At 32.4% G+C, this 22,110-nt stretch overlaps 1 protein-coding gene across 3 annotated transcripts in view; it reads right to left on the bottom strand.

The window, feature by feature from the left end:
* The window catches only part of LOC123560991 (cell adhesion molecule-related/down-regulated by oncogenes-like), a 120,035-nt gene that overhangs the window by 78,334 nt on the left and 19,591 nt on the right, over window positions 1-22,110 (bottom strand). Inside the window, exon 1 of one of the 3 annotated variants that reach the window (XM_053552095.1) lies at window positions 15,077-15,532. The exons of the other annotated variants lie outside the window; for them this stretch is intronic. The gene's annotated coding sequence lies outside the window, so the exon portion shown is untranslated. Of the gene's footprint in view, window positions 1-15,076; window positions 15,533-22,110 lie in introns of those variants that run through there. 3 annotated transcript variants of the gene reach the window in all.

The raw sequence follows: 22,110 nt of genomic DNA, 5'->3' as shown, positions 1-22,110 counted from the left end.
TGACTTATCCGTGAAATCCACAAAAATTAACCCGCCATGCATATATTCATTATTTAACAGTATTAAGGATAATACAGCATCAAGGCGGTAAAAAGGGCAAATCTCCATTTTTGTGTTTTGTTTTTGGAATTTTACAGGAATTTATATAATTTGATAGTATTTTTCCTTAAAAATAATTAAGAATTCAAAAACGATGAATTTCAATGAGGTTTTAATTGATAAATACAGTGTTTTTGTATAAAACAATTATTTTGTGAATTATATAGGAAGGTGTCACACAGTTCAACTAAAAGTGCAATGGAATGATTTTAGCTGTACATCATACTCATCAAATCAAATTTTTTTTTTAAAGGATCCTTTTTTTATAAATGTTGCAATTTTTCAATGAAAAAGTGATTTTGTTATACTTCATGTTGTGTTCCTTTAAAAATTGTCATTCCTATTACATCAAAATTAGGAATGTTGACATCTTATTTAAATATTTACGATGTGCTAAAATCGCACAGGGTTAGTAACCTGACTAGTACACATAAATTTATGTGCCCAAAATATGTTTTTACAACAAATTAACAACAAGAAAACACATAGAAAATGTAGTTCACAAGCGGATATCCTCCTTTCCACAACGAAGGTCATGTTTTGTATGTGGAAACACCATTTAACCATTACAAATTACAATAATATGTGCTCTAATAAAACACTTATTAATCTAACAATAAAATCCAGAGAAGCTCACATGTCCAGAGTTTACAAGTTAATTTAAAAGGTACTTAAACAGTAGTAAACTGCACTAAAAGATAGGGTATAAAAACTGTACCCTGTGGTACTCCCTGTTTAAGGTCGTCTAACTGTAACTTCAGTCTGATTTTTATCCTCCTATGTGGAAAGCTGTATTATTTCAGAATGACAGCACAGAATGAGGTCAACTGGCATTTTAAAGATGTGATATTGGTTGGAGTTTTCAATGGAACTTGAGGTAACAAAAGGTGGGATGTGACAGTGATAGACCAAAATTGTAGGTCTACAAATCTTGAATGACCAACACAATCCAGAGATTTAATAAGATTACTGTTTCAGGAAATAACTGTCTGCTAAATCTTCAGGTTTAGATTCTATATACTCTTTTATAATACAGTATATATTATGTTTATTTTCTGATACCTGTAGGTTAATGGATAACATATCAAAGTTACAACATAGGATTAACATGTATTGTGTACACAAAATTATAGGCATTTTTTAGGGACAATACGTGCTATAGACAATCTTTTTTTTTTTATGAATCTGGGTAATTTTTATGAAGAACATTTCATGATAAAATGCAATAAGGTTAGCTATGGGTTAAACTAGGGCAATCGTAAACAAATCCCACTTGGCACTGGATACATTTCTATGGAAATAAATTTTATCATATAAAGTTACAAGTGCCTTGTTGATCATTTTAACCTGCTCTTTGTTACACATACCATGTGCAAACTTACACCTTTTAATAAAAGTCTGTACAAAGCTCGTTAATTCATGAACCACCATCAGCCGGAAACTCAGAATTCCTAACACACGCATGAAAAACTCATTATCTCGGCAAAATATGCTCATTATGATTTTCATTTTTCATAAAAGTCTGTTTTCTAGATTATGATATTTTGGAAAATAATGCTGCAATGATATAAACACATTTTCTTTATTCTCTAGCACCCTCTTGTGTTAGGAATAGAGAGGTCATAGTTATTACCATAAAAAATGTAACCGAAATAAGCACTGTGAAATATATCTGAATGCCTTTTTATAGGTGCTATAATACTAATTTACATTTGGAAAACTATCTCAATGCCTTTGATAGATGCAACAATACTAATTTACATTTGGAAGCTATTTAAGAATTATTGTGTGTAAGATCTATTTTCAAATTAATGAAAAGTAGACAAAGTTCACTTTCTCAAATGTTAAAAATGGAAAGTTATATCCTTACAGTGACATAAAAAGACAGTTACACTAGACAGGACTTCACATTTTTGACTGGTATACAAAATCTAAGCTAGTGTGGATAGTGTGAAACTTCTCCTACTGTACCAGCAAAGGTTACTTGTTGGCAATGCAGAACTTTGTAAATTTTTCATATTACCTTGGGCTGAAGGTATGGATACTACAAATCATCATTAATACACACAAAATAAAAGAAATTTAGAAAAAAAATTATTTTCATTTTTTTTTGTGTGGGGTGTGGGGGAGGGGAGGACAGGGAGGGGGTGTAGGAGGAGGAAATATGTTTGCATGGATGTGTGTGCATTTGAAGTTTAATTAGAGATAAATCATAATTATACTTTACAACATTTCTATACAGGTCAAATACTGTTTGCGATACTTTTAGGCCCTTGGTGTATTTAAAAAAAAAAATTGTCCTGTTGCTTGCACTGGATTTATAGTCTGTATTTGGTTACCAGTCTCAAAATGTAATTTTCCTATTGGTCAATTTTCAAATCCTTCTCAGAAACAACCAATCAGAAACTGAGGATTTTAGACTGGTCCCCAAACTAAAGTTTATAAATATATCACAGCTCTGACTGACAAATATATATCAAAAAAGTATAGATATATATATATGATTCAGACCCATAAAAAAAGCACAGAAAATCTCAGCCAAGCTCACTATCCACAAGAGATTTCATAAAATTGTAAATTCTTTCCAAAAAGCCATATATACTGTATTACACAAATGTTTTATAAATGAGATCGCACCCATCAAATTCCCATTAGAATGAAACATTACCAAGACAACCCACTGTTAAATGGGATTTTCTGTAATATTCCAATTTCTGAAGAACTGGTTCCATTCTTACAGAATGTTCTTTTTTTCCTGTTTTTACAAGTGGAGAACTGATAAGCCCAAAGTATGTACATGGAATAAGATTGCAGGAATAACACACATTGAAACTAGATCAACTCTTGTTTCTTGAGTTATCTGTAGTAGAGGATAATATAGGAGTTTTAAAACTAAAAAGAACTTTAAAAGTTGTTAATCAATTCAAAAAAATAATCTTTACATAAGTATTTTTTGCCTTTCTTATTAATATGACTCTTTTGTTGTCATTTTGGTCATCACCAATGCTAAACACTATTTATCTTATTATTTCATTTCGCTGATCTAGAGTTATGGATCATCATCATAATCATCAGTATCATCAACAATAACATCATTACCATTTCTACTTCACTCAAATATGCATTATTAACAATGATGAAGATTATGATGGTTGTGATGATGAAAAAGCAAATGATGATAATTCTGATGATGATGTTAGTGGTGGTGGTGATAACGATGATGATTTAGAGGATAGGAAAGATGATGGTTATAAATCAGGTCAGTAAGTCCTCTACAGAGCACTTACAAGAACATTAAGAACATTTATCAGCTAAATTTGTTACATGTATCCATAAAAATGCATTCTGCCATCTGCTACATGCAGTGTAATGCCGGTGTTAATGTCCCAGGGTATATCTTTTCTAATGTGCAATAAATAAGGCGGTAAGATTGTAGATACCTTTTTATCGACTATTTTGGTTGGCATATTGAACTTTTTAAACAGCACAGAAGATATTTCAATGTTGATGATACAGATCATGCTATGCTGTATTTCAAAAAAATTGTTATATTTAAAAAACCCTATGCGTGGCCTCAACGCGAAACTAGTCTATCTGCTTCTATTTCTGTACACACATAGACTAGTTTCGTGTTGAGGCCACGTATTGCAAGGTTTATTCCAAGTTTTTGTTAAATAAAAATGCATCTAAAATATACTGAAGATTAATAAAATGGTGACTATATTTAATACACATGCTTGACATACACCCAACTTTTTAACCCTTAGCCTGCTGGCGGTAGATGATTCTGCCTTTGCGACCAGTGCAGACCAAGATCAGCCTGCACATCCGTGCAGTCTGATCATGGTCTGCACTGTTTGCTATTCAGTCAGTAAATTTTCAGTGAAAACCCCTTTGAGTAATAAGTGGTACTGTCCAAATTGAAAGATGGACCAGTCCATTATAGAAATATAGCAGGTTAAGGGTTAAGACTTACATAGTTATACCTAAGATATCTCTATATAAGTGTTATCATATACAGCTTGTTTGAGATACAGCTAATTTTTCTAAGACTTGTATATAATAAGATTTCTCAATAAAATGGTAAATGTGTATGCTATATATTATACTAAAGAAGTCTCAATAAAATGGTGTCTATACACCCAAGTTTTCTAGGACTTATATATAACAAAGATATCTCAATATATACATACTTCCTTAAGATACACCAAATTTTTCTAAGACTTTCATATAACAAAGGTTACAACCTCAATAAAATGACAATATACTTGTTCAAGACACAAAATTTTTCTTAGACTTATAGATACCCAAGATAATATCTCCAAACCAACACAAAAATTATGAATTATATTCTCAAGGTCACAACAGGCGTGCAGTTTTACATAAAATGATGACAAATTAAGTCACACAATACGATTATACACCCCAAGTAAGATTAAAGGTCAATGCCAGACAAAATAAAATACAATTTTAATAATTTATTAAACTGACTGGCATGTTATAATTAATGATGGAATCTTAAAATTAGCATAGGATTTAAGGTGTTCAGATTTTAAACTGATCGAATACAATATTTCTCCACTTTCAAAAAATAAAATGTATTGAAAATGCATATCAAAGGAAAATATGTTGAATGAATAAACAAGTTTGTTAAACATCAAGTTTTTAAAGCAATTATGATAAATGCTTGACTTCCGTCTAAAATTCACTTCAAAACTCTTTTGTTGATAATGCTCTCCTAAAACATCTTAAAATAATTACCGGTACGCTCAATTTTAGAGAAAATATACGACAGCTAAAATTTTACATATTTGGCCATATGACACCAAATTTTCAGTTAACGATAGAGATCAACATAGAAATAGTGAAATAAATCAAAAACTGGAAGTAAAAACAGGCCCTTAATGCAAGTTTTCTGATGAATATAAGGAGGCAAAGCTATGAATTTTGATACTGATATGTCATATACTCTCTTTTGAATAGCATTCTTTTATCATTCATTTACAAAGTAACATGCCATATCCTTCACAAAACATTATTCCAGATAAGCCTCTCCCTATGGAACCCGATTTTAAAAAAAATATGCCATTAACTAACAGTAACTGGAGATCAATTAAGCCTGTTTTAAAACTATACTAATAAAACTGAAATCTTGAGAAATATTTGGTCTATCATGTGTACAAGCTCACACTTGTATCTAATGCCCCTGAAAGAAATGATGGACCCATTCAATATTTAGCAAATTATTTCTAAAACTGCATTTCCTGAGTAAGAAACAAACTTACTGATAAAATTTAGGACCGTAATGCCTAAGCAAATGTATCAGGTTTTGTGATAAGTTCACAAGATCAGGCCAATACAGCAAACACAAGGCATATTTCTGTTTTCTGGTCTCTGATAGTTTACAGAGTGAAGAGGTGAAATGTAAACAAAACCAAGATTCCTGATTTTTTGCATTTTTCTGTTTGGATTCTAACTAAAATTTGGTACAGGCACAGATACAGTCTGTAAGGGGAATTACTGAACATCAGGTACTTGTCTTCATAGAAAGGTCATTCCATCAAATGTTTTTGAAGACTATCAGCACGTGTGGAACATGGATGAAATCATGTACATCATGATACAAACCAGTTTCCCATATGCTGAATTACCAATGGTCAATTTCAAAACCAGTCATGTGCTTGAAAGCTTAGACTGATTTGGAACTATACCAGAAAAACTCTACTGCCAGTTCTTTTGACAAACAATGTAACAATATTTAACTAAATCATTGTAAATTCAACTTTTAATAATAAATACTATCATGAAACTTTCGTTAAATACAATCATGAAACTTTTATTAAATACAATCATCGAAATTTCATTAAATGCGATCATGAAACTTTAAATACAATCATGATTCATGACACTATAATCATGAAATGTTCATTAAATACAATCATGAAACATTAAGTACAATCATAAAGCTTTCATTAAATACAATCATAAAACTTTCATTGAACTTCCAATAAATACTATCTTGAAACTTTCACTAAATACAATCATGAAACTTTCAAAACATAAAATCATGACACTTTCATTGAACTTTCACTAGATACAATCAACTTTCATTAAATGCAATTGTGACACTTTCAAAATATACAATTATGAAACTTTCATGATTGTATTTTATGAAACTTTTATCAAATACAATCATAAAATTAAAGCAAACAGCCAAAAAACTTCCAACAAGTACAATTGTTAAACTCTCATTAAATACAAGCATAATACAATCATGAAACTTTCACCTATACAATCATGAAATATTCATTAAATGCAATCATGAAACTTTAAACAAATACAATTATGAAACTTTCATTAAATAAGACCAAGAAATTAAAGCAAACAACCATAAAATATTACAAACATGAGCCGCGCCATGAGAAAACCAACATAGTGGCTTTGCGACCAGCTAACCAGTTCGCTAACAGTTTCTCTAATTCCAGTAGGCTTTGAAAGCATCAGCATGGATCCTGACCAGACTGCGCGGATGCGCAGGCTGGTCTGGATCCATGCTGGTCGCAAAGCCACTATGTTGGTTTTCTCATGACACCGCTCATTTGCTTTGGAAAACTCAACGGAAACATAGTTATTACTCGGTTAAGACATGGCAAAACAAGAATTTTGTGAACAAGTACCAGAGGAACATTTCAGAGAGAAAAGCGTAATTGCAAACTGTGTACACAATTACAGTGCTTACATTGTACAAATTGAATTAAAGAGATAACAGACCCACATAGATACATGATACATAACATTAGCAAGAATATCTGGGGAACTGACACAAAATAACAACACCATACCTTCATTAGCAAAATGTCAGCATAATTACACTTCTTTCCCATTTCTTAAGACACTAAAATCAGAATTATGTTTATACATTATTGCTACAGGTTTTATTAGTAACTCCTTTTTGCAAAAAAGAGAAATGTGTAAACAAACAGATGTCCAGACAACTGAACCAATGGGCAGATTTGAAATCTGCATTATGCTGAGAATTAAACTATTTCAAATCATAACTATGATAGACAAAAGGGAGGTAACCATAATCATAAAGGGTTTCATTAATAACAAAAGTAGAAGACAAAAGCTGAGGGGTGCAGGGGGTCCATCCATTAAGAACTAAAATAGTCTTGCTAAAGGAAAAGTAGTCAGGGTTTCAGACAACTACACCGGGGGGAAATTCCTGCCCTCTCCCCCCCACCCCCTACCCCACACTGACATGCACACCACAACCCCCAGCCCTGAATGAAACCTCTGATAACGTTGAGTAAAGGTTGAATATCATCTAATGACTGCTATATACATAAGTTTAGACTTATTTTTAAAAGAAAAAACCTGTTCTTATATTCCTATATGAAATCTCACATCTATCTTGATTTTAGAACTATTTCAAATCAGTATCTAACATGCATCAATTGTGTAGCTTCATCTGGTGTTATATTTTTTTCTTTAAAATGGCTCGTGTTTATCCTAAAGTTAGGGACATGCATGCATGACAAATCACGTAATAAATTACAATTACAGTACTGAAATATTTATGTAATTGCCGTATTATGAAGATTTATTTCTCACACAAAAAAGATATCAAAACTGTGTTCTCTTAATTAAGCAAAACAGGGACAGACAAACGGCGTTTAAGCAAAATGGGGACAGACAGGCACTTGTATCATCTGTAATGAGATCTGACCTCAACATAACATTTTTACAACAGAACTCTTATAATTATTATATTTTCTGTCATTATTCTTTTAACTGGATTGGATTTCTTTCAAAACCATTTTGAAAGGCACATCATTTTAATTGCCAATAAAAACCAGTGTTTAAAAACCTTTAAATTTTTACTTTTTGCCTACTTTTAACTTAATGATCAGATTGTTGGATAGCCGACTGTTGAGGCAGATATGAATAAAAAACACACAAATCTTGCTTATACAAAAGACAATTTGATGATATGGATAAATTTTATGATAATTAATGTGGACATTTATGCTTGTCTTATGAATAATGCATCAACATCGTCTCCATTACACACAGGGAAAATTATGTTCAATTTATATTTCAATTCTCTCTAATTTGAATACTCGGCCAAAATTTATAATAAAAATAACATAAATCTCTGACAAAATGCACAAGATATTATTTTTTTCACATTATATTTGATGAAATATAAAAATTTTAATAAGATTATAATATTTAAGGAAACAGAATGAATTACAGTATGGAACAATACAAGCAAAAATCCAACTAAACAACACAGTGTCCGCTGCTCTGACCAGACTAGGTGGCAAAATGCCATAATTGCAAATATTGTACTTCATTATAATTTACATCACAATGAAAATCAGCATATTGAATTCCAAGAGATTGCATGTGTAAGATGACTGAAATTCGACTTAAAATGATATTTTGAGCATTGTTTTTGGGAAGGGGACTTAAAAATGTCTTTGAGATAACCAGAATTTTGAGTTAAGTGAGTTCGAGATATTGAGTTTCAATTGTATATATTTTTTCGCTTTAAGTGATTAAAATATTCAAAGCTTAAGTTCCTCTACAACCTAAGGTTACTTACTGCAAGAGACAAATCAGCACAACTCCTGAAAACATCCGTAAGGGAAACAAAATTTTAATACCTTTTTAATCAGCACTAAAGTTTTCCTAACCATTCCTAAATATTTATGTAATAATTCCAGAAAACTCACAAAAGGAATAAAAAAAACTGATATTTTTTCGAGTTCACAATTATATTTTCACATCAGCAACATGTTCGCGATATAGAAACACTATAATAATCTGCAAGAAACATAATAAAACTAACCAGAAGCCCTTTCATTATCCAACCAATCAAGTTCAATGCAAGGCAATTTTGTGTATATTCACTGACTGACAAAATTACAGACATGATTTTTTTCACAACGGGTACATACACCCAGAATTTCAAAGCATCCATTGGATTGTAAATGTAATTACGGCAATTAGACACAATTGAGGGGTTTTTGAACCTGAATGGGAGAAGCTCACGTTAACTTCATACCAGGTCAGTGGTCAAATATGTGACACCCTAGAAATATTAAAACCGCAGAGAAAGTTTTTAAGCATTTTAGTAGAAGTTTAGGGGAGCACCGATATTAAAATATAATAGCTTTACTGTAAACTGATACTCATTATAACATCTTAATGACCCGAGGGTGGAACACACTTAAAGTCGCTAATAAATTTCGTACTTGTCTTCTAGTTGAATTGAATATTAGAGACACATGAAGAAACATGAAATATAAACGTATTGTCCAAAAATAGAACACTGTTTCTACAATTAAAACTGAAAGTTATTTTGTCAACACTAGATTGGCATTGTATGTATAAGATAATGTGGAAGGTAATATACTATAAAAACATTTCATTTTGCTGGCACAAAATTTCGCGGTTTTTGACAAAATTGCGTATTTCATCGGGATATGAAGTCGTGCATTTTAAATTTTGATGATAAAATGAATGAGAATTTTACTTGTTTGTTGCGATTTAATTTTGAATATTGATTTAACCACAAAATGCACTAAAATAACTCCCACACGAAAATTAGTAATTTCACAGTATTAGCTGTTAATTATTATCCCATTATGCAAAATTTTAGAATTAATAGAAATGGTAGTAAATTTTTCTGCTTTTTAAGATGTAGCTGCATATAAGAGAAGAATTAGTTTTGTCCCCATTTTTTTTAGTAAAGATATTGAGGGAAAAAAAGAACAAAAAAAGTACAATGGTTATACGAGTGTTTGTCTACTTGCTTCAAAATAAGGCTTTCAAACTATGAACCCCTTGACTCCATGTGAACCGTCGTTACAAAAAACATTTCACCCAATATCCTGTTTCAATGCCTCTGGTCATTAGTACCCCGTGGACAGTCCTTTCTTCTCCAATAATGCATCTCTGGACACTGAGGTGATCATGCGGACAATTTCTAAAAGGTTTCAGTTTTCCTTTAAAGAGACTACAATTTACTTTTTATCAACAGTACATTGTATTCATTAGAAAATTTATGTATAGGCAGGAATTCATCATACCAAATTATGCAGGAACATAATTTAAAATGGCTTCTATGTGCCCCATTTTTTTCACAAAAAGTATTGCTGGCTCCAGCTTTAACATTAAACGAAATGTAGAATTTTGTCTATATAGATTTTGAGCTTTTAGAAATGGCTGGTTATATTCTCCCTGGGCAAAACAACTAACAAGAGATGCTGGAATCAAAAGACGAAATAAAAAGTAATATTGATTTCTCACAATTTAGTCCTGCATGTTTTTTATTTTTTTGTTATAGCAATCTTTCTGATTTGGTGACATTATTGTCCATGTATCTATGTAGGAATGTTTTATTAGCATAAAGTTCAATCTATCTTTAATTAATACGATAATTAATCAAACCTTGTACAAATGACACAATGGGTGGGGCTGACCTCTGACACTTTGTACCATTGACATAATGGGTGGGGTTAACCTACGATATTTAAATTTTTGGTAAATTTGAGATGGATATCCATCAAATATGTGAAGAAAAAGACGACTATAAATTTGGTAATTTTCTAGAAAATGCTGTCCATATTAAATAACATTTTGTACATTTATTTTGTACACACTGAAATATTAGCAGGGAATGAAGAGAACGATGTGCACTTAGGAATAAACTAATGCAAAAATCATGCATACAGTTCTAACCTAGCCAATCAATCTGCTAAATAAAAAGGACCACTAGAGGACTGGGTGCAAGGTAAAATAACCGAGGTCAGTTTGACCTGTGGACAGACAAAAAAGCTACTTGAACTTGCAACATTTCTCATTAAGAAATCATTGTGTGTTAATTCAACTTCTGCTTCACTTATAACGAAGTGTCAAAGCTATCAATCAAGCTGCGGTCATCCTATTGTCAACTTTCACCAGCCGGGCAAAGATTACCGTCTGCATTATCTCCCTTTATTTGGAAGAAAAAGATAATGTCAATTATTGAATGGATGACCTTGAAACATGATAAGATTTTATTTTAGAATCTGCAATATGCTTAAACCTATCATTATGAGACTGAGTCAAATTTCAAATGGTCCATTTACTTTATACAAAAAAGCAAATGCAAGGAAATACAAACGAAAATCGTTGTTTAGGGAGTGTCAAGCTGGTTATGGTCACATGGAACTGAATCGCAATGGCAGGCATCAGACAGCACCTGACCTTGCTGACGATGTTGGTCTTTATCAGCAATGCAGTACTGTTTTTATACAGTATGTCAAATGTTTGCACTTGCACTTGCAGCAGTTACAGTCAGGAATCTGTACCATCAAGAATGACAGCACATATACAAAAGACACCATCTGCGGTTTCCCTCTATCATCATACCACTGCCAAAGAATAGCCTTATTTGTTTCATCAGTAGAAATTATTTTTTAAAAAATACTTGATCCTGTTGTCCAATTCTTTAATCCATCAAGGAGGATAATGAGTCTCAAAATGGAGAAAGAATGACAAATATGTTTAACAACCAGGGTTGAGAAACACAATACATTAAACATAATTAAATCTGCACTGATAACACGCTGTAAAATATACATAAACAACATACTTATGAGAACAACAGAAGAAACAAGCATGTACCGTACACAGAGTACAAGCATTTCGTGACACCGCACAGGAAGTGATTTCTTTTGTATATTCTGACGATTTCCTCGTAACAGAAAGGGCTTCGAGCAATAACGCATCTTCCTCTATGATTAAATGTCAACTCAAATTGTTCATGCACGCTTACACCTGGCTGTATATATATGTAATTCTTCGGGAATAACTGTCATTACACATTAGGAAATGAGATGTCATCTTCATCAAAGCGAAATTTCTGTACCAAGGTTGTCAATGCCTAATATAACTTAATGTTATAGTCGATGTAATAACAACAATTTGATCATGCACAATAAAGTGACAAGCCATGGTAAAAGCTGACAAAAAGAAACTTACAAAACACGACAGTTACTTATAAGACATGCCAGAAGCTGACAAGCTATGGCAAAGGCTGACAAAGCAAAAAGTAACAAATCAGGCCAATAACTTATAAGACATGCCAGAAGCTGACAAACCATGGTAAAGGCTGACAAAGAAAATAGTAGCAAATCAGGCTAGTAACTTACAAGATATGCCAAAAGCTGACAAGCCATGGTAAAGGCTGACAAAGAAAATAGTAGCAAATCAGGCTAGTAACTTACAAGATATGCCAAAAGCTGACAAGCCATGGTAAAAGTACGTTACAAGACATGCCAGAAGCTGACAAGTTACATTACAGGCTGACAAGGCAAAAAGTAACAAGTCAGGCTAGTAACTTACAAGACATGCCAGAAGCTGGTAAAAATTAACTGACAAGCAATGAAAAAAGCTGACAAAGTAAGAAGTAAAACACCTCTGACAAGTTACAAAGAGAAACTGACAAACTATTACAGTAACTGACAGGATTTTGAAAAACTTCAATGACAAATGAAGGCAGATACAGACAGGTTACAGAACTAAATGGCAACAAATGAGAAGATACCACATAGTGACTGACAAGGTATTGCAATATGTTGAACGATTCTTGTTGGATCTGTAAAATCATTGAATATTATCAAAATTATGAACTTGTCTTTCTAAATTCTTAACTTGAATTCCAGTGCATTCTATATAGAAAATCAACTTCAAACTCTAGCGTATTCTAAATTGAAAGTCTACTTAGATTCAAGCGTATTCCACACAGAAAGTCTAATTCAGAATCAGATTCCAGCGTACTCTATAACAGAAAGTCAACTTTTAGATTTTAGCGTATTCTATATAGAATTTTTAGTCAACACAAGATTCTAGTGTAATCTTTATCGAAAGTCAGCTTCAGATTCTAGCGTATTCTACACAGAAGGTCTACTTCTGAATCAGATTCCAGCATACTCCATAACAGAAAGTCAAGTTTAGATTCTAGTGTATTCTTTATAGAAAGTCAACACCAGATTCTAGTGTATTCTATATAATAATAATAATAATAATAATAATAATAATGACTTTATTTATTGAGGCAACACTATTAGGCATGCCCAATCTTCCAAGTGGGCCTCAAAATTATGTACAATATTTACAAATAGATTTCAAATACAAATTTGACAATAGCATGATTACAACATTCTAAGCATATGTTATGTTGTTCATTTTCCAGTTTGTTAAATAGGATCTTTTGAACTGCTCAAGACTGTTAGAATTTTTTACTTCAAGAGGTAATGTGTTCCAGATTTTTGGTCCCGAGTATTCAAGGGATTTTCTGTACAGTTCTAAGTTTGGTTTAGGTACTTCAAGACATTTATTTGATTCTGATCTTAAATTAATGTAAGGATTATGTACAAATTTAAATTTACTTTGAAGATAGGATGGACTAAGATTGTTAATTGATTTAAAGACTAAAATTGCTTTCTTATAATGCAGTCGTTCATTGAATTTCATCCAGTTCAGCTCTTTAAACAAATCTTCAGATGGAAAATCAAAACATTTATCAAGGATGATTCGAGCTGCTCTTTTTTGAAATTTTGTAATTTTTTCCATTGAATCACTGTTGCAATTACCCCAAATTGTGCAGCAATAATCCAAGTGGGGTAAAATATAAGCATTAAAGAAAAGTTTTCTCTGGGGAATATCTAGGTAGCATTTATTCGTTGTAAAAGATAAAGTAAGGAATTGCATTTCTTTAGTGTGTTATCAATATGATCTTTCCAGCTTAAGTTATTACTGACATGTACACCTAACAGTTTTTCTGATTCTGTATATTCGACAGTTTCATTGTTGAATGTAAGGGGCGATGGGTTCAAAGTATCTTTATTAGTTCCTCTTGATGAGATAAACATTGCTTTGGTTTTTTGTACATTAGCTGTCATATAATTATGCTTGCACCAGTCCTCAATTTTAGAGAATATAGAAAGTCAAGTTTAGATTCTAGCATATTCTATGTAGAAAGTCGACTTCAGATTCTAGCATATTCTATATAGAAAGTAGACTTCAGATTCTTGCATATTCTATATAGAAAGTAGACTTCAGATTCTAGCATATTCTATATAGAAAGTAGACTTCAGATTCTAGCATATTCTATATAGAAAGTAGACTTCAGATTCTAGCATATTCTATATAGAAAGTCGACTTCAGATTCTAGCATATTCTATACAGAAAGTCGACTTCAGATTCTAGCGTATTCTATATAGAAAGTCAAGCTGACACTTATCACATCAGTTTCTTGTAAATTTTGAAAAGTAATACCATCTAAATGTTTCGTAAAAATACCTCAAAACTCCCATTAATAATAGCAACCTGTTTCGCCTATATCAAATTATTTCTCAATTATCTATCTTACATTTGGCAAGAAATTCTGGCACAATTCTTTAATAACACCAAATCAACCCTGAGAGACTTAAAAATTTTGATAATGCAAGAAAGCGGATAAAGAATAAAAAAAAAAAAAAGTGATAATGATCATAAACATATAAATATGTTGTTGTTGTTCTTTAAATAAAACTGTTCCTTACAAAGATGTTTTGATATTGTCAAATCTTGTACAAAGGTAAAATTATGAAACAAGAGAAGGAATTCAGAACTGTAAATATTCACGATCAGAAAAAGTCGAGTACAAATGAATGTGGATATATGAAAACATTTTCTTTTCTATATAAACTATAATTCAATTCGAAATATGTCAAAAAAAAACCCACAAAAAAACATCACATGAGCGATAAGGGAGAAAATATTTAAAGAAATACCACATTTTAAACAGAATTTTCCCTCTCCCTGCAGGTACGCATGTGAGCAACATAACAATAGTTCACATGAAATCGGAACAAAGATAGTTCAATTCACAGCAGCCGCTTTATGATAGAACTTAAAGCTGCAAAATCTACCGACTTACCTTTCAAAGTTACCGTTTTTCCACAACATAATCCGATCAGTAAAAAAAAAAACACTTGCTTTCTGATAAACCTTGTAACAATATATAACAGCCACTTGATCTCCGCTATTCAATATAAACAATTTCTCCGATTATAAACAACACATATGCTGTGCCCCTGTTGCTATAAAAAGAAAAAGTATGTTTGCAAGTGCAGACTGTTTATTTACCCCAGTATAAAATTGTAACGTTTCATTCAAAAACATTAACACGTTTGTGTAATGTAAACACAATTCTGCACATATTTTCGTTAAAACCTCTCTCAAAAATTGAGTTTATCCTAAATCCTTTAAAGAGAAATTAATGAATTATCCGAATTTCCAGTTTTTGCCCTATTTTCTACTTTAATTGTCGTACTTTTAGCTATAATAAATCCGTTAGCTACAAGAGCTTGTCACTAACTGTTTGATCACACTTTCTTATTTATCATAAAATGTCATTGATAGAAATAAAACTTTGACAGAGCTGAATGTTAACTGGGATCCGATTTCATAATTTACACTGTTACATCTCGCAGATACCTCTTACATTTTGATAAGTACCGAGTTTATTCATAAAACCCCTATCGGGTTTCATTTTATTTATGATATGAAAATTTTATATGAGCCCTGTGCGATGTTCACTCAACCGCAGCAGTTACACATTTGTTACAGACAAGTAGGCTTAAAAGAAGATGGAAATACTTTAAACTCTTGTTGCCTTTTTATAAATCAAGCATTAAAAAGCCCCATGATTTCTTTTTAACTAGGAAATGGATTTTTTGACCTTAAAATGAAAGCTCAGTTTTGTATACTTAATGGGCTGCGGAAATGTTCCGAAATTGATTAACTTTAATGTAAGGCACAGTTTTCAAGTCAGGGACATATAACGTTTGATTTTAACTAATTTTTTAACAGTCCATAAATAAGATTTGGAAAGAAAAAAATTGTGTTGCTTGTCAATCAGCTGCCATGTGCCCACACTTGTTGAAGGCTAAAAAGCGGCTAGGCACCAACATCCCTATCTCTAAACACCAGCAACTATTAATTTTAAAGTTTTTTTCTTGCGAATAAGCTTACTGTATATTAAATTAAGCCATCTGCTTTACATCCTCAACACTTGATACATGGTCTTTTTCTACATCAAGTTCTTCTAAGTATATTTTAGGAAGCATAACTCATATACCATGTTGTACACTGTAGAAAAAAATATGAGCTTTTCATTAACTGTTCATGAATAAATTCATGTACTATTCATGAACTGAAAATGGGACATATATCCTGTTCATGATCTTATTCATGAACTGTTCATGAACACATTTCAGGGTTTATTACAAAGAGATGTATTGTTCATGAACTTTTACTGAATAATTGTTCATGAGCATACTTTATGACCAGAAATAGAGCAATTCATGAACTATTAATGAACAGTTAATGAACTGTTCATGATTTCCTGAACCTCTTCTCGACAGGGCTGTTACGTTTGACCCTTCAAGTTAAGACTGCTCCATTACTTTAGCAAAATAAGACCGGGTTAGCCATTTATCACATCCTTTAATGTCCTTATAACAATTATCAGTTTAATTAAAGATTACACAATATGACTGTTACAAACATGATTTTTAAGGAAATCTATCTGACAGACCAGCCATTTGTAAAACAATCTCTCACCAACACTTATATACATAAAATGCAATACTAAAGCAGTACCACTGTGCAAACTTTGAGCCACTGCGGCCATGTTTAACCCCTTCTTTTCCCAGAATAATCAAAAACTAAAATATTTAATGCAAACAAAATAATAACCATGCACCCAAAAATATGTAGAGAAAAAAATTCTCCAACACAATCATGAAGCTTTAAATACATGAAAAACATTTCGCCAATGAAAATGATTTTTTTAGGGAAATATTTTCATAAAATTTTATGACTATCATGTTTTTATGATCGGCAATAAGGCTATCAGATTTTATTGATAATCACTTCTGATTCTTGTATTATACACACTTCTCCCATACATTAAACAGACCAGTTAGAGACAAATTATCAATGACAGTAAATGAAGAGCTTTTCTGGCTATATAGTTTTATGTGTACACCTACAGTTGTTGGGGAGGGCATAAAACCAAACTATCACTGATGTTTATGGCCACAAAAGTCAAGTTTTAGTAAATCCCCAACACTATAAAAATCAATCTCCTCTGGTATAAGCTTTTAAACAAGACAAGAGTATTATTAACAACACCTCATGAATGCAAATGGCCAACAATTTGAATTATTGCAATTATATAAAGATGTCACTGATGAAAAAATATACCTTGAAGTTTAAGATAACTCAGTCTCTTTTTATTTAACAGAACAAGATCATCATCAAAGTCTTGTTTAACAACACTTCTAAGAGTAAGTAGCTTCTTACTTTAGCTATTATTTTCTTTGCAATATTGAAACTGTAATATTTTCTTTTCAGTGTTTTAATTAAGAAATAATAAATCTGTTCCTATATTTTATCAGTTAATAAAATATGGGCAGGAGTTTGGATGCGTAATAATTAAATCACGAGTGCATAGCACGAGTGATTTAATTATTCGCATCGAAACGACTGCCCATGTTTTATTAATTGATAAAATTATTGGAACATATTTATTATTTCGATTCTAACAACGCAAATAATTTGTATTTTACAGTACTACATTTTCAGCGTAATACGTCATTTGGGTCATATGCGGTTACAATTTACCCCCTATGTTTAGAAAGTGTTGCACAGCCAATGGAACGTATAGATATTTTTTCTTTTTTTATCAGAATTTTGAGAAGTATTATAAATAAGTAATCTAACAGCTCGCAAACTTATTATGAATAGAATCACCAAATTAGGCGATTTGACCCTGTGTTACGAGTGACGAACTTAACTTTTATATGACGTCACATCATTATGACGTCATACTTTATGTTATACATTTATGACGTCACAGCTGAATCATTGAGCTAATTGAATTCGCTCGTAGAGATCAAAACGTGTTTTGTGGTCCTACACATAAGTCAGTATGACTTTTTATCATATTTTTTTTTTTTTGAAATGCTGTTTTTTCAACCGTTTGGCCCTGAAATAATTCGTATGTAATGGAACTGAAGTAGAATCTCAAATGTCACAATCAAAGGGGGTGAAATGTAACAACAGCCAGCCATATTTTATCGTAGATTCATGTATAGGCGATTTCGCTATATGTTTATATAGCAATTGCTGTGGATCGTGTTAGAATCTGTGATATTAATTTTTTTCATTGCAATGTTAAAATTGTAATTGTTTTCTTTGCAAGTTTAAACTGTAATATTTTCTCTGCAATGTTTATATAATTATATAATTTATGCAATATTTTCTTTGCAATTTTTAAACTGTTAATATTTTCTTTGTAAAAGTCTCTTTGCAGAGTTTACAAAGCTACTGACCCTTTATCAACTCCAAACAGCAAAAAAATTAAATGATAAACTAAATCTATATTTAAACTACTAGCCATGTCTACTTCAATCTGAAAAAGAGATCATTACTTGATCAATAGTTTCCTAATCATGTATAAAACAGAAGCAACCACTGCTGGACCTTCTGACCAATAAACAACAGCATAATTTTGATCTTGAAGATGCTTAAAGAAACATCACCTTTAATTCTTGGCATTATATAATTTTTTTAGCAATTTATGTAAGAAAAGGCCATTCCTTCTGTATCGCAAGAATGGATTTATTTCACTTTTACCTAAACAAATATATATTTAAAAATTTCTAGGAAATCAATTAATTAATGGTGTATATCTTAACATTATTAACCCATTTATTCCATGTCTCGTAATCTTTTGATAAGATCCCAGGTCTTAAAGGTTAAAAACAATATGCATTAATGTCATTTGCAAAAATGTATGACTTTTAAAAGACTGTGTGTCATTTATGGCCGTGTAAAGATACAATATGTCACCTTACTGTCACGACTGTATCTTCCACGCATCCATCAAATGTTACATACAAACTCTTAAACAGCAGTACTTCTGACAAAGAAAATATAGTGATTAACGTGTAAATGATAGACAATTAGAATCTTTCGTCAAAAGATTTGATCACAGCCTTCGAAAAATTGTTTTTAAGATAGTGGACCCATAACGACACTAAGTCTTGGCACTTTCTGTGCCATTACGTGTTCATGTACACCATTTCGGCATTCTTTGGTCAAAAATGTGCTTTAAAGCCCACACGGATTTCCATAAAAAATCAGATAATGTCGAAATAGCACACGGACATTTTGTAAATTTCTGAAAGTTATTAAGAGTTAATTGCCTCAAAAGGACACCAAGTCTTGTAAATTAATATATGAGAAAATTATAAAATTAATGTTCTATAATATTTGAGTTGTACAAGAATTTTTAAGCAAGAACTGTGACGGCTGATGCTCGTTTTTGCTGCCGATATGATTTTCGTCCGAGATCTCCAGGGTCTCTTGTTCCAAAGCTACACTGGAACCCAGCCTCACAACAAACGGATCTTATTTGCTGTTTCTTTACACTGAGAGACTAGTCTTGAAACCTGAAGCAGGGTTAAAGTGCTGCACTCCACCCTACAAATAATACTGTTGCCCCCTATCCCACTCAATCATTTCCAAGTATGTGAATCTATCTTTTAAATTTCAAACTTGACATTTAAAAAAGAGGAAACAGCTTAGAACCAATCAGTACAATAAATTTAAAAGGCTAAACTCCTGACCCAGTCAACATGGTGGTCTTTTCTCTTTTGTTGTCTTGAAATCTTATAATAATGACATTAGGCTAGGGGTTTATAGTTTAATCCTGTTAACAACCACAATGAGCTCATGAAGCCAGGATACAGGTGGTTTAAAAGCCACATTGGTCAGTATTAAATTCCCATAATGCATTAGAATTAATCCCATCAGCCCATTAGAAAAATGGCTGCCAAAATATTTGATTAAAATTATCATAAACTGATTGATCAGTATGGATGGACAGGTTTTATGCTTCTGGTCAAACGTTGATGGCCATAACAATCAAATTTATGGAGAACATAAAATAATAATTCCCTATACAGCCTCCAGCTGGGAAACATGATTGAATTGGGAACACCAGTGGGTTAAAAGGTGCAATTTTTAGTATTTGCTGATTTTTATGTTATATTTTATCCAAGAGTCAACAACAGCAATTTCATTACAAGGTGTACACATACCTTTAAGGGATTTCAGTAAGAGCTAGGGGCAGGGCATTTCTCCCTGCTGTAGTTGTTTGAAGCAACGGCTACTTTTCCTTTAGCAAATAAAGTTCCAAACGGGAGGAGGCCCCCTAAGACCTCATTCCACCTTCGATTTCAAAAATTAACCTCACCCCTAATCTTTACCTAATCTCATTCACAGTATTAATATATTAAAACAAGAGGGCCATGAAGGCCCTGTATCGCTCACCTGACCTACAGACCTAAAGATCATTAAGATTAACATTCTGACCAAGTTTCATTAAGATATGGTCATAAATGTGGCCTCTAAAGTGTTAACTAGCCATTCCTTTGATTTGACCCCGTGACCTAGTTTTTGACCCGACATGACCCAGATTCGAACTTGGCCTAAAGATCATCAAGTTTAACATTCTGACTAAGTTTCATGAATATACAGTCATAAATGTGGCCTCTAGAGTGTTAACAAGGTTTTCCTTTGATATGACCTAGTGACCTAGTTTTTGTCCCCAACTGACCCAGATTTAAACTTGACCTAAAGATCATCAAGATTAACATTCTGAAAAAGTTTCATTAAGATATGGTCATAAATGTGGCCTCTAAAGTGTTAACTAGCCATTCCTTTGATTTGACCCCGTGACCTAGTTTTTGACCCGACATGACCCAGATTCGAACTTGGCCTAAAGATCATCAAGTTTAACATTCTGACTATGTTTCATGAATATACAGTCATAAATGTGGCCTCTAGAGTGTTAACAAGGTTTTCCTTTGATATGACCTAGTGACCTAGTTTTTGACCCCAACTGACCCAGATTTAAACTTGACCTAAAGATCATCAAGATTAACATTCTGACAAAGTTTCATTAAGATATGGTCATAAATGTGGCCTCTAAAGTGTTAACTAGCTTTTCCTTTGATTTGACCCCGTGACCTAGTTTTTGACCCGACATGTCCCAGATTCAAACTTGCCCTAAAAATCATCAAGTTTAACATTCTGACTAAGTTTCATGAAGATATAGTCATAAATATGGCTTCTACAGTGTTAACAAGCTTTTCCTTTGATCTGACCTAGTGACCTAGTTTTTGACCCCGCCTGACCCAGATTTACACTTGCTTTTAAGATCATCAAGATTAACATTCTGACCAGTTTCATTATGATATGGTCATAAATGTGGCCTCTACAGTGTAAACTAGCTTTCCTTTGATTTGACCTGGTGACCTAGTTTTTGATCCTACATGACCCAAATTCAAACTGGACCTTAAGATCATCAAGATTAACATTCTGACATTCTGGTCAAGTTTCATTAAGATTGGGCCAAAATTGTGACCTCTAGAGTGTTAACAAGCTTTTCCTTTGATTTGACCTGGTGACCTAGTTTTTGACCCAGATGACCCAATATCGAACTCATCCAAGATTTTATTGAGGGTAACATTCTGACCAAGTTTCATTAAGATTGGGCCAAAACTGTGACCTCTAGAGTGTTAACAAGCTTTTCCTTTGAAATGACCTGATGACCTAGTTTTTAACCCCAGATGACCCAATATCGAACCCGTCCAAGATTTTATTGAGGGTAACATTCTGACCAAGTTTCATTAGGATTGGGCCAAAAATGTGACCTCTAGAGTGTTAACAAGCTTTTCCTTTGATTTGACCTGATGACCTAGTTTTTGATCCCAGATGACCCAATATCAAACTCGTCCAAGATTTTATTGAGGGTAACATTCTGACCAAGTTTCATTAAGATTGGGCCAAAAATGTGACCTCTAGAGTGTTAACAGTCAAATTGTTGACGACGGA

Source organism: Mercenaria mercenaria, chromosome 10 (genome assembly GCF_021730395.1).
Source record: "Mercenaria mercenaria strain notata chromosome 10, MADL_Memer_1, whole genome shotgun sequence".
In the NCBI taxonomy this organism is placed as follows: domain Eukaryota; kingdom Metazoa; phylum Mollusca; class Bivalvia; order Venerida; family Veneridae; genus Mercenaria; species Mercenaria mercenaria.
Note: the sequence above shows the minus strand (reverse complement) of the source record. Positions and strands in the feature narration are given on the sequence as shown.